The sequence below is a fragment of the Rhinolophus sinicus genome, linkage group LG04 (assembly GCF_036562045.2).
Source record: "Rhinolophus sinicus isolate RSC01 linkage group LG04, ASM3656204v1, whole genome shotgun sequence".
Classification (NCBI taxonomy): Eukaryota; Metazoa; Chordata; class Mammalia; order Chiroptera; family Rhinolophidae; genus Rhinolophus; species Rhinolophus sinicus.
Genome location: NC_133754.1, coordinates 48,107,266 through 48,120,501, shown reverse-complemented (window position 1 = coordinate 48,120,501; position 13,236 = coordinate 48,107,266).

The window sequence follows — 13,236 nt, the reverse complement described above, 5'->3', positions numbered from 1 at the left end:
ATAAATGTAAATAACATAATATTATTTTGGGCTCTTTAGAAAGAGAATGATATAATAGTTTTGGAAGTATTAATGGGAGAGAATTTGTCAACCTTTGTTTTCTTAAAATAACACAAATGAGAGGACTTGCTGTACCAAATATTAAAATACATTTTAAGAATATCTATGATTTAAATAGTGTATTTTGAATTGGAAAGAGAGAAAAAAATTAATGGAAAGAAACTAAAGTGCAGAAGTAGACCTTAGTGTAAGATTTTAGTATATGCTAAAGGTGACATTATGAAAAAAATTAGATAAATTATTTAATACATAGTCATAGGGTGACTTTTGATTAAAAAAAATAAAATAAAATCAGTTATTCTATCCTACCCACTATACGTCCAAACAGTACATATAGATTATATGACACAGTATTCAAAATAAAATAAAAGATTAGTAAAATAAATATAAATAGTTTCATGCTTTTTAAGGGAAAGTTTTGTAAGTGGTTATACAAAACATAAATTATAATAAATAGCCTCATTTAATTAGCAACATTAAAAATTATATATACAAATAAAAATAAACTTCTTAAACTTGCTAAAAATATAAAACAAAATAGCTGTAATGTATAATAATGATTATATAAAAAAATTAATACCAACTTAAAAAATATACCAATATACAACTATATAAAATAAAAAAATCCAACATGTATGTATAATAATCTTAGAAAAGTCCAAGAAAGGAATTTAAAACAATTAAAATATATATTTCTTATAATTTTAGAAATTTTATTTAAGAAATTTGTACTAGATGCTATAAAATGAACAGTTTAAAATTACCATTGGTCTAATTAAAAAGGAAAAGAAAAACAAATAGCCATGATTGTTTTTAATGTGAAGATAAAGGAAATAACCTAAATACTTATAAAATCTGATTGATCAACTAAATTGTTCTGTCTTTGTAATGTGGAGAGTCACAAAGCTAACAAAATTCCTATTCCCAAATAATACTTTCTGACATGGTAAGTATTTAGGATATAATCTTATGTAGAAGCATAAATCACATCCTTATAAATAAACAGCAAAATCTCATTTTTGTATTTATCCATATTTATATAACTATGTCTGTGTGAATTGAGTGAAATAACCAGGAAAGATTTAGTGTACCAAAATGTTACGATCTCTAGTATTGTGAGGTAGGGGTATTTTTCCTTTTTTACTTTGTATATAGTGTTGAAGTTTTATAATATCACTATGTTTTATTTATAATTAACAAGCATAAATTATTTAAAAGTAAAAATCATTTAAAAATCAATTTTCTTTATAAAATTGTTGTTTTATAATTACCAAACAATAATCATTCAAATGATTTTTACCAAATAATGGGTAAATTATATTTAAATTATGTCTCTTAAATGTTTGCATTATTATATATGTTATTTTTCTCAAGACCAGTGGTTTTATTTTAATAGCAGATTCACCCCGGATATTAAGCTAAAGTTTCCAAATTACAATGCTTTCTGAATCCTTTACTCACTTACTATTAGATCACATTAGTTTGTTTTATTGAATTCCTTTCCCCAATGACTGTTTTTAGAAAACAGAAAGAAAAAAAAAATTTCCTCCCAGTGAGTAAGAACTGAAACAAGAAATGTTCCAGAATTAAAATTCTAGACAGTGTATTTGAACAGGGGACACATTTAGATTAACTGTTATTTTTATCTTAATAGGTCAAACAATGGAAATCACATGACATATAGATACATCTACTTAAAATAAGAATCATACAACCAATAGAAATCTTCACATACGCAAACATAAGGTTTTGACACATTCTGTACAGGATATGTTTATCTCTTCAAAATGTATGTGCTTTATATACTACAAACTCCAGGTTTCATTGTTTCTTGATTTGATTATGCAGTTTTCATGTTCCTAATCATTTCTTTTTTTCAATCTTCTCTTTTAAACGGCAAAGAATTTGGGCAAGTCTGAACCAGGGCATACTTTTCTCCCTTGCTCACTTTATTTTGAAATATCCCTGATTAATAAGATTTATGGATGGGGACTTACTTGGCGGGGATTTGGGGCTGTTTTATTTTACTGTAGTCATTCTAGCCGTCCGTTGTCTCTGTTCTTCCTCAGGAATTGAACTTTTTACCTCCAAGAGTCCATATGCTCATCCGACTACAGAAAACGCCAAATGCTGCCTAATTGTATCTCTACTTCAAAATTTGCAACAATTATTTTCACTTCAAGATTTACCGCCAGTGAAAAAACTCAGGAAAGAAAAGAAGTATTCCACGCTGCGATGAACACATAATTCTCAATAATTTAAACATAAAGAGAAAAACTTGGGGCAGGTCCCAAACATTAAATAAGTCTGTTTTTCTTTTTTGTGTGTCTTTCTAAATTTTATTTTGAAAATATCCTCTGGCTTTTTAAAAATCTAAGACTTAATAGATTGGTCATTTTGCTAAAGTGCAACATCTTTGCAAAGGATGCCCAAAGATATCAATGAACATGAACTCTAGGTACTGTTTTTATTGTGAAGTTTTTATAGCACAGTGTTTCAAAAGTAAATCCACTAAGGATGATACTAGATTCCTGGTTTGTTCAGTTCTTTATTTGCTCACATTTTGTCCACCAGAGACCATCCTTTCAGAAAATTAAGAATGAAAATATTTATTGTTGTATGTAGGACTCTTTAGTGAGAGTAACATGATATATGTTGGCATTGACATGCTAGTTTGATAATAAAAATCTGACCTGTCATCTTTGATCCAAATATTTATAAATATTATTCTTCTGGGATTATTCCCATGCCTGCACACAGCAAATCCAGAGCCGAGAGAACTCAAACATGGAAGCCTCTGGTGAAAGTCATTCAACTGCCTTATCTGCAAAGCAACAATTTTACCAGCATTCTCCTTATTTGTCTGTTTCCAATGTTTGTCAAGTAAACATGATTTTGTATTTGCTGATTTGCAGCATCCCCTAGCATATGGTGCCTTCTTAAAGGTATTTTTAAAAACCTAACAGAGGGGGGAAATTTCCCCATCTCTATAGATGTGTACTTATAAAAATAAAATTCCCTCAGAATATGTACAGTATGCTTAATCCTAAATTAAAGTAGTTGCTGAAATGCTATTACTTAACCCCAAGGCATATGTGATGTCTAAAGAAACAAATTCAGTGTTTAATTAACTCTGAAATCCTCCTGTAAATGGAGCTGATATGTGTGTGTACAGTTCAAGGCAGGATGCATTTAGAGAAGAAAACTGCTCGGAGGGCTTGCTATTTTCCAGCAGCCAGCCTGCCCTATCTGAGGCAGACAGATTCCTCACATGGCTACATGTTCTAAATTAGGGAGTGTGGAGGTTCATCTAGAGTGCACAGATTAAAATTTTCAATAGACCAAAAAAAATGTCTCGAAGGCATGAATGGGCCTGTCACTTTCCCTCTGCCTCTCCAGCATATGATGGATTCACTTTATCTCCATCATATAACCCGTGAGATCTGTCTGGTTCTGTCCGTTATTCTTGGTCTTCAGTCATGCTGAAACAGAGGTTGTGGTTAAACAAATCTGCTTTTATGGAGCAAAGCACTGTGAAACAGAGCTGATTAGGACCTGACACGTTGAATTAGACTAGGCTATAAAGTTGGCTGATGACTCTATTGTTTCAGGGTCCCAGGTCTGACTCTGCCATTCTTTCTAACCACACGAGTTACTTTGCTTTGTTTTAATTTAGGGGAAAAAACTTTTGCTAGAGTGAAGGAATTTTCTACTACAATCATGTAAGGAGTTTATTTCTAATCTTTACTAAGCATTTCCTTTTTTCCTGTAACTTAAAACCCAGGTTCTTGCCCAAAAGACTCTAGATTAACAAATCAATGAACCAACATGAGACTTTACCATTGGAGGAATGGTGTTTTAAAATATTATTGTGTGAGAAATAGCCAGACAAATGACTGATAAAGTAAATAATAAAATATGCATGAAATGTCCTAAATTTTTGTTTGTTTGTTTTTTTTGTATTTTTTTTGTAAAAGCCGTCTGTAATTATAATTAAGATTATTCTTCAGAGTCTGGCATAACAATATAACCTAGCTTGAAAACTATAAAAGAAAAACTTCTAATCCTCTTTATAAGAGGATGGTGGTTATTGTATTAGAATAGTTACATTTCCTACCCTATTGCATACCTTCTGGATATAGTTCAGGTATGTACATACATTTACACAGCAAGATAAATCCAGAACATCTATCGGTACTCTGTTTCTGAGTACACATTCTCTGAAAGATGCTCACCTTTACATGTATCGCTATTTCCATTTATGCCCATACAGTAGATTTTGCTCTTCCAATGCTACAGAATTTCATTCTCATGATTTTATTTGACAATTATGAATCTCATACTATTTCAGCAGTCAAATAAACTTCAAATGTCAATTCACCTCAGGGAGACAATAATGTAAAGAATATCAGTTAGAAAATTAGAAATAATAGATCTTTAAGATCCTAGTTCGTTGAATGTGGCATCTTTTCACATCTCAATTCAACAGACCAAAGTTTAAATTATAGAAGAGAGATGGATCTGATACGTGAGACCACGTTTTAGAAATAAACGATAAAGCAGAGTTCACTGGGCCTGACCCCTCCTACAAAGTGCCTGTGTTAATCTTACTGCTGCTGCATGAGTGGCCGCCCAGGGCTGGTCTGGGGTATACCCACTGGGCAAACCCTGTGCCCTGAGTTCTATCTGCCCCCTTCCTAGTTCAGGTGATACAAGTGTCTGATCTTAGTTATTTTTCAGATATTTGGGGGCTGTGATAATTCCAAACAGAATGTAACATATAAAAACAATTGTTCTTGAAATTACTATTGCTCTTTGACATCTTTTACAGCCTTTCACATTCAGTCTTTTCAGAGAGGGATTGGGATTGTTCCAGATTTCTAAAATTTGATTAAAAATTGAAGAGAATATATGTTTTATTATTAATATTTATTTAGAGATTCTTACAACTTTTAGCCTTGTTGAACACTAGTCTGATGGTCGTTAAGAAATGTAAATGTGATAGACTTACTTTACCTCAAACACCAGATTAACCTTTTTATGACACATATGTCATAGACGACATGTGAGTGTGGGGTCATTTGGGTTTTTCCTGTGATACATAACGTCTGACATTATGAGAAAGGAAATTATTTTCTTTTCTTAACACCTTTAGACTTGGTAAGAGCACCCAGGACCACCCACTATCTTTATATGGTGCAGGAGGATAGAAAGAAACAAGTTCTCATAACCTGTTGTTACATTTTGTTGTTACATTTGTAATAGAAATTATAGGTTGAGGCAAGCCTTAGGGGCCTGTGAGAGGGGAGGGCTTCAATAATGTGTATCCTGTGTTGAAGTTCAGAGGATTCCAGGGCTCAGGGGCTCTAACTGATTTCTGTGATAAGTACATCAGCTCGTCCTATCCAATTCCTCTATCACGAGAGGCAAAGGGGCTTTTCTCGAAACTTGCATTTGGATCTGAACTTGTTTTTTTCTTGATACATTTAAAAATTACTCCACACATGAGCATACATATGCATGCCTACCCACATATGCATACTTCAGAACTGCAAATTCAACCAGTGATAACATAACTGTAGACAAACTTATGAAACATATCTGCAATTATGAAGTCTATTTTGGTTAATTCTGAGATTATATAAAACTGTAATGCTAAATTAAACCCTGAAATAATTTACTTCAGTTCATTTTCACTCAACATGCTAATACAAATGATTATCTTTTCCCAACATTTTCCAATTAAACAAAATACATCTGATTAAAGTATTATATGGAGAAAATCCCATTGAATTGGGTACACAGTGCCAAGGAAGATTGATCGTTTGTTCTCCTTTGCCTGCATTGGATTTAGGCAGCTATATAACATATAAACAAATAAATAATTGAGATAAGTTCAGCTACTAAGAAGCACTAGGATTAAGATAAAAATGGGCAAGCTGGTTAAGAGTTTTGAGAGATGGATACGTGGAGGGTGTTTAGGGATCTCGTTGGGTAAGACACCTCTGAAGCCTGGATATTGACTTTAGAATTACTTATGCATGATGTTAGAGTAAGAGGTTTCTAAGTCAAAGAAACAGCATTTATAGAATTTGTAATAAAAATACCTTGGTTTTGTAAAACTAAAATAAAGCTATTTGGGCTAAAGTATAGTGAAAAGGGGAAGAGTGGTCAGGATGGATCTCAGAGAAGCAAGCAGTCATCAAATTATGTAGGAACTTTCAGCCTGTAATATAAAGCTGGAGTTTTATTTTGAGAACTACAGAAAACAACTGGGCATGGTTGACAAGGGTGTGATTGATGTTTCAGAAAAAATAACCCTGGTTGTTCTATAGAACATGAAGAAGGTCAGTGTGGAGGCAGGAACTGGTTAGCAAGCTGTGGACACACTCCATGCGAGAGATGATGGTGGTTGTGACACAGGTTTTGGCCATGGAAGTAGAAAAGCACAGATTGATTCTGGACGCTCTGAAAGTAGAGGTGATTGGACTAAGTGATGGAGTGAATGTGGGTATGAGCAAAAGAGATACATTACTCCTAGGTTTTCCCTTACGTGGCAGGGTGAAGGATCATGGCATTTATTGAAAGGGAGAATGCTTGAGCAGTGTGGGAAGATATTAGCAGAAGGGAAAAACCATTACCTCTGTTTTATCTAAACTTAGTACATGTCTTAGTGAAGACAGTAAGTAGGAAGTGGGATATGGGGATCTGATGGTCATGGAATAGGGCTCTGCTATCGCCGTACATTTGAAAGTCAGTGCACAGATGTTGTCTACATTCATGGGACAAATAAGGTAACTTTGGGAGGGTGTGCAGGACTGGGTTAGGAAAGAGCCCTAGGGTACTTCTTTATTCAGTGAACTGATACAGTAGAAAAAAATACCAACAAAGGAAATCTGACCACATTACCAAAGACTGAAATGTCAAAAAAAAAAAAAAAAAAAAAACTGAGGAAAGAAAATTTCATAAGACAGAGAGTACTAAATGCTACCAAGATATGATGTAACATGAAGACAGAAAATTGACCTTCAGGTGGGGCAAACTTTATAGCTTTTCAAATGGTGGTATAGAAAGTGTGACTAGAGTAGTTGAGGAGTACTGGGCGATGAGGAAATAAGACCAATAGGATGGGAAACTTTTGAAGAAATTGAGCTAGGAAGGAAGAGACATCACAGTACAAAGATAGGAAGGAATAGCATCAAAGATACAGGCAGTGAGGTTGGCCTTTGAATAATGACCTTTCTTTTATCTCCACAGGTGGGAGAGTTGAGCCCATGGGTCTATATTATTTAAGTGGTGATTGAAAAATCAAGTAGTTCTTCACTAGTTTCAAATGTCTTATTCTTGTGTTGAGAGTCAGGTTGGGAAGTAGTAGAAGATTTGAGGAGGAATTAGACAGTCATCCCAGAGACCAGAAGGGTAATTCACTATTTTATCCCAGAGTGTTGCAAGCCTATTTGACATCCGTGATCATAAATTTGAAATGAGTACATCCAGCAAGTTTGTGAAATTTTTATCCTGCAACAGTCAACTTCGTGGGTAGGTGCAACACCTACAGATCATCAAGCTTCTGAAGCAGTGGTATTTCAACAGATGAGTATGAAAATAGAAAAAACAAAACAAAACAAAACAAAAAACAAAACAAGGCCATGGGAGTTAATGCCATTTTCAAGATAAAGATTACAGTGCTAGGTAAGAAAAGGAAGTTGCAACAAAGAGGGTCAAGACAGTAAACATGATGTAGGGCCAACGCATTCATCAGAGGTTGCTAAGGCAGTAAAGAAAATCAGCTTGCAAAATCTGAGACAGATTAATAAGAAACAAACATTTGAAATAAGGATTCAGAGGTAGCCCAAATATTGGTCATGGGGAGATAGATGGGCAGTAGAGTGTCTAGAGTGAATTTGAGAAGAAAGCAGAGAAAAGGAAGTCTAGGAACTGAAAAGCCAATGATCAGTGTTTGATGGATCATCTTGTGAACGCTTCCGGGAATGATGCAAAAGCTGTGAGGAAGAAGGAAGACAGTGTACCTTGTGTTAAAAATAATACTACATGATAGTGACTACCTGGGAGGTCATTATGTAATCCCCACTATCGGGGTAATGATGAGAATGATTTCAAGGACAGTATTTTAATGTAATTGTGGTTTGTGGAGGCTGAAATGAATCTGTGATTTAGGAAGCAATGAGAGGTTTGCAAAGGATGGGGTGTCTTCGGGTGACTATAATGTTTAAGAATTAGGATCTAAGAAACAAAAGTTAAATTGTAATTCATACTGTAGTTTGTAGTGTAGAGCTTATGTTTATGAATTGATTCAAAATGCAAACACCATGTAAAATGCTGAAGAGGAATGTAACCCTGGAGAGTGAGAAAGGACAGGGGACATTTGTTAAGGATGCTGAAACTGAGTTTTGCAGATACTGAAAATATTATTTAAAGTCAGAGATTCTAATGAACGCAATTATTCTAGATAAGAAACTAAATAATCACACTAATCCTAAAACCTAGACATTAAAAAAAAGGAAAAAGAAAAATCTGGAATAGATGTAATTCAAAGTACATCTCTATTATATAGAAAAGGAACTACATGGATACATGCTGATAGGGATGAACACCTTAATTTTGCTTATCAGGGCTAATTTCAATTTTAAGTGTGTGTGTGTGTGTGTGTTTAATAGCAGCATTTAGGTAGATGTTAAGTAGCATTACATTCAAACACATTTGAGACTGGAAACTTGTTTGTACTGGAACGCTCAGTAATAAAAAATAAGTTTATTATAAAGAGAAAAGTAATAAAACACATGCTATGAAATTAAATATTTCTTTTAATCTAGGGGTTATTGAACTGATGTTTGTATTATGAAATCTACACTATTTCACTACAGATTTGTGTATTGAATATGAATGTTAGTGATTATAGCTCTGTTTCACAGTAAAGCTCACCATGAATTTTGATAGAGGTGCTCATTATAGGGTAGGTTTTCTGGTTGGAGGCTTTACTATAAGAAATCAAACTAAAACACTTCTGCACAGTGAAAGAAACCATTGACAAAATAAAGAGGCAACCAATTGAATGGGAGAAGATTTTTGCAAATAATATTTCTGATAAGGGGATAAGATCCAAAATACGTAAGGAATTCATACAACTCAACAACAAATCAACAGACAATCCAATTGAAAAATGGGCAGATGACCTGAAGAGACATTTTTCCAAAGAAGACATACAAATGGCCAATAGACATATGAAAAAATGTTCAACATCACTAATCATCAGAAAAATGCCAATGAAAACCACAATGAGATATCACTTCACACCAATTAGAATGGCTATCATCAACAACACAAATAGTAACAAGTGTTGGAGAGGCTGTGAAGTAAAAGGAACCCTCATACACTGTTGGTGGGAATGAAAACAAGTGCAACCGCTATGGAAGGCAGTGTGGAGGTTCCTCAAATATTAAGAATAGAATTACCATATGACCCAGCAATCCCTCTCCTGGGTGTCTACCCAAAAAAGCTGAAAACACTTATCCATAAAGATATATGCACTCCAATGTTCATAGCAGCTTTATTTGTGGTGGCCAAGACATGGAAACAACTGAAATATCCTTCCATAGAGGATTGGATAAAGAAGTTATGGCACATATACACAATGGAGTACTATTCTGCAATAAGAAAAGATGAAATTGTGCCATTTGCAACAACAAGAATGGGTCTTGAGATTATTATGCTGAGTGAAATAAGACAGACAAAAAATGTTGAGAACCATATGATTTCACTAATATGTAGTATATAAAACTGAAAAAAAAAAAAAAAGAAAAACAAATGAAGAAACAAAAACTCATAGACACAGACAATAGTTTAGTGGGTATCAGAGGGTAAGAGGGGAGGGAGAGTGGTAGATAAGGGTAAAGGGATCCAATATATGGTGATAGAAAGAGAACTGACTCTGGATGGTGAACACACAATGTGATATATAGATGATGTATTACAGAATTGTACACCTAAAATCTTTGTAACTTTACTAACAATTATCATCTCAATAAACTTTAATTAAAAACAGAAAACAAATTTGGGCTCAGACACAATTTTTAGAGATGAAATAACGGTTTACGAACTTACATTACACTTAGCTTAGCAAACTCGTCTTATTCTATACATATTTATATTGCAATTGACATTTACTCTAGTTGACTTCTTCATGTATACTATTTTGTTAAATATAAAATTAGTGGTATTCAAACATAAATTCAGTAGAAATATCATATGTATATAATCTAATAAAAATATCTATTTGATAGGGATCTTCCATATTTGTTCATGATTATTATGTTTATGAAATAATTAATTTGTTGTGATTTTATTTTTGTCACATTTTATTGCTGAAAATGTAGTAAAGTAATTGAAATTAAAATGTGATGGTTCTTGGATGGGTCCATGAATTGCAAAGTTAGGAAACAAAAGTAGGCATATTTATTGAATTTATGTGGTTAATTTTTAACAGAGGCATCCAAATTAAGGACTGTCAGTTGCTAATGTTTTACTTTGAATGTTCTCATTACATCACTGATTATATATGTTATTTTTAGAATATCTAGGATGATAGGTTATTGCAAAATTGAATGATTTTTTTTTTTTCTCCTTGAGATGAGAAGGAAATAGTCCAGTATGGGATTGGAACTGTGATCATATAATTCTAAGAAGAATAAGGGTATAGATTGGATCTATTACTCCAAGCAATTATTAATAAATGTAAACCCTGGGTAATAAGTCTATTCATATAGCATAATTAAACTCTGTTTGATGAAAGATAGAAATTAAGAAAACAATCCCATTTATAATTGCATCAAAAAATTAAATACTTAGGAATAAATTTAACCAAGGAAGTAAAAGACCTGTAATCAGAAAATTATAAGACATTGAAGAGAGAAATTAAAGAAGATACAGATAAATGGAAACATATATCATGCTCATGGATAGGAAGAATTAAAATAGTTAAAACATTCATACTACCCAAAGCAATCTATACATTCAATGCAATACTTATCAAAATCCCAATGGAATATTTTACAGTACTAGAACAAATAATCCTAAAAATCTATATGGAACCATAAAAGACCCAAAATAGCCACAGCAATCCTGAGAAAGACAACAAAGTTGGAGGTCTCATGCTACCTGATATCAAATTATATATACTACAAGCCCATAGTAATCAAAACAGCATGGTATTGGCATAAAGACAGACACATAGATGAATGGCACAGAACAGAGAGCCCAGAAATTAACCCATACCTATACAGTCATTTAATCTACAATAAAGGAAGCAAAAATATACATTGGAATAAAGACAGTCTATTCAATAAATGGTACTGGGAAAATTGGACAGATATATGAAAAAAAAAAAAAAAAACTGGACCACCTTCCTACAACATATACAAGAAAAAAACTCAAGATGGATTACAGAATTAAATGTAAAACCCAAAACCCTAAAACTCTTAGAAGAAAATATAGAAAGTAAACTCTCAGACATTACCCATAGCAATATTTTTACTGATATATCTCCTCGGACAAGTGAAACAAAAGAAAAAACAAACAAATGGGATTACATCAAACTAAAAAGTTTTTGCACAGAAAAGGAAACCATCAACAGAACAAAAAGACATCCTACTGAATGGGAGAAGATATATGCCAATTATGCATCTGATAAGGGATTAATATCCAAAATTTATTTTTAAAAAAAAGCAAAACAAAAACACATCTCATACAACTCAACACCTAAAATCAATCCAATTGAAAAATGGGCAGAGGACAGTAATAGACATTTCTCTAAAGATGACACACAGATGGCCAATAGACATATCAAAGATGCTCAACATCACTAATCAGAGAAATGTAAATCAAAACTACAGTGAGATATCACCTCACACCTGTCAGAATGGCTATCATCAATAAATCAACAAACAATGAGTGATGGCAAGGATGTGGAGAAAAGGGAACCCTTGTGCACTGTTGGTGAGATTGCAAATTGGTAAAGCCTCTATGGGAAACAGAATGGAGATTCCTCAAAATATTAAAAATAGAGCTATTTTATGACCCAGCATTTCCACTCCTGGGTATTTATCCAAAGAAATCCAAAACACTAATTTGAATAGCCAAGATATGGAAACAACCGAAATGCCTATCAACAGACAATTGGATAAAGAAATTGTGGTACATATATACAATGGAATATTACTCTGTCATAAAAAAGAAATCTTACCATTTGAGATAACATGGATGGACCTAGAGGATATTATGCTAAGTGAAATAAGTCTCACAGAGAAAGACAAATACCAAATGATCTCACTTATATGTGGAATCTAAAGTATAAAATAAATGAACAAACAAAACATAAACAGACTCAAGATTCAGGGAACAAATTGATGATTGCTGATGGAAGGGAATTTGGGGGACTGGGTGAGAAAGGTGAAGGGATTAGGAAAGACAACTTGATATTTACAAAATAGTCACAGGAATGTGAAGTACAGTACGTGGAATATAGACAATAATATTGTAAAGACCATATATTGTGTCAGATGGGCACAAGACTTATTGAGGTACCACTTCATAAATTATATAAGTGCCTAACCACTATGCTATACACCTAAAACTAATATAAAGTATTATTGATCATCACATATAATTTAAAAAATTGTATATAATCATGGGATATAAAGTACAGCACAGGGAATATAGTCAATGGCATTGTAATAGCTAAGTATGGTCTCAGAAGAATAGTAGACTAATTGGGGTTATCACTTTGTGAGGTGTGTAAATGTTTAATCACTATGTTATTTTGCACACCTGAAACTAATAATAAATAAATATATCATATTATGCTAGACTAACAGTGTATGAAAGAATCTAATGCAATGGTTAACATAACTATTCCCTCTTGAATCAGAGAAATTCAGGAAATGTAAAAAGTTGTGATATTCATAATATGTTGTACTCAACTATAGTTCACCACTATAGGTGGATGGGAATCACCACTATAATTGAGTAAAAGGGAATAGCATCAAAATTGAATTTCAAACCAAAAATTGGAATAAAATATATAATAGATTGAAATACCACAAATAACATGTGTGTGTGTTTTTAATATAACATCAATGACAGACAATTTCAAAAATCTTA